Genomic DNA, 1,912 nt, shown 5'->3' with positions numbered 1-1,912 from the left:
TCCACATGGCTGAGGGATATTAGTCACTTCTGACATTTATGAATGAGGGTTGGATGGAGGGTTAAGTAAATAAAGGTAGTGAACTGGGCAGCATTCAGCGAGCTAAGAAACCGCCTTCTACTCTTCCTCTCATTCCCTTTCGCATGTCTCTCTCTCCCTCTTTCTCTCTCTTTCTCTCTCTCTCTCTCTCTCTCTCTCTCAGAGTAAACACCCTACCGAGTTCTCTATCAGAGTAATGTATTGAATAGAGTGAATCAATGCGCAACATAGATCCTGGTTGGTTGCACTGTTACAGCTAACTGCCTTTTCTTTGATTTTATAGACAGGCTGAGGATTAATGGGGGATTTCACAATGTGAACGATTTGCTTGTGTCACCCGCTGCCTGATTATAATGCAGGGGAATCAGGACCTACGCTACCGACGCCTGGCTGGCCTGAAATTGTGACAGCGTGCTAAATATATGGGTGTTACTGCCGAAAGCCAACAGTGAAGGCTGTCACCCACGACGGCCAAAACTCTTGTAAATGTACCGTCTAGCCACGAGCCACGAAACTCAACCAATCACCTGAGAGCTCCTGTTCTTGTGCGGCGCACGTCAATTGCCCCCCCCCTTCCCCTCCCCCTCCCCCCGATAGACAGATGTGAGCGGCTACGGCTCCGCCCCCTGTATCTCTGTTTAAGGTCGCTGCCGCAGCGTGGAGATCAATGGCGAAGGATTGGCGGGCCGCCTTGGGCAGGGGCGGGGCTACGGGGGAGCGATGGAGGGGTTTGTTTAGTGCCTCCAGGGCCCGGCGGTCACCATCAATTTCCCTGCACCTTAACCGGCCTGGGAGGAAGAAAGCGGGCACTGCTATAGATCTCCAGACCGCCATGATGGGAAAGGTAATTTTACACCACGGCAAGACGGAGGGTGGGCGTCAATCTGCTGATGGGTGATGGATGGACCAGGCTTCTGGAGAAGGAGGGGGAGGGGTGCTAGGGTTAGTGTATTTGAGTCAGGGTTAGCTTCAAGAGAAGGAGATGAAGGTTTAGAGTTAGGCTTCAGGAAAAGCAAGTGAAGGGTTAGGGTTAGTGTATTTGGGTTAGGGTTAGCTTCAGGAGAAGCAGGTGAAGGGTTAGGGTTAGTGTATTTGGGTCAGGGTTAGGGTTAGCTTCAAGAGAAGGAGATGAAGGCTTAGGGTTAGTGTATTTGGGTCAGGGTTAGGGTTAGCTTCAAGAGAAGGAGATGAAGGCTTAGGGTTAGTGTATTTGGGTCAGGGTTAGGGTTAGCTTCAAGAGAAGGAGATGAAGGATTAGGGTTAGTGTATTTGGGTCAGGGTTAGGGTTAGCTTCAAGAGAAGGAGATGAAGGATTAGGGTTAGTGTATTTGGGTCAGGGTTAGGTTCAAGAGAAGGAGATGAAGGGTTAGGGTTAGTGGGTTTGGGTTCTGGGTTAGGGTTAGCTTCAGGAGGAGGAGGTGAAGGGTTAGGGGTTAGGGTTAGTGTATTTGGGTCAGGGTTAGCTTCGGGAGGAGGAGGTGAAGGGTTAGGGTTAGTGGGTTTGGGTTCAGGGTTAGGGTTAGCTTCGGGAGGAGGAGGTGAAGGGTTAGGGTTAGTGGGTTTGGGTTCAGGGTTAGGGTTAGCTACGGGAGGAGGAGGTGAAGGGTGAAGGTGGTGGTGGAGGAGCAAGGTGTATAGTGAATTTTCTCTTGACACTCTTGACGTCACCAACTGTAGCTTTTCATGGATGATCAGTTGCCTAGAATTCTAGCTTTGAACTGAATATTACTCTCAATGCTAACTTCTTTTTTCACCTCAAGAATCACTTGAGATTTGAAATGATGTTGCATATAATAGAAATGTTATTGTTATTGTATGAGTTAATCAATATATAATTTGTAACTTCAGAATTCTGAAGGTGATAATATTTCTA

The sequence above is a fragment of the Borostomias antarcticus genome (assembly GCF_949987555.1).
Source record: "Borostomias antarcticus genome assembly, chromosome: 2".
Taxonomy (NCBI): Eukaryota; Metazoa; Chordata; class Actinopteri; order Stomiiformes; family Stomiidae; genus Borostomias; species Borostomias antarcticus.
The sequence above is the reverse complement of the archived record's forward strand: the minus strand, read 5'-3'. Positions refer to the sequence as shown.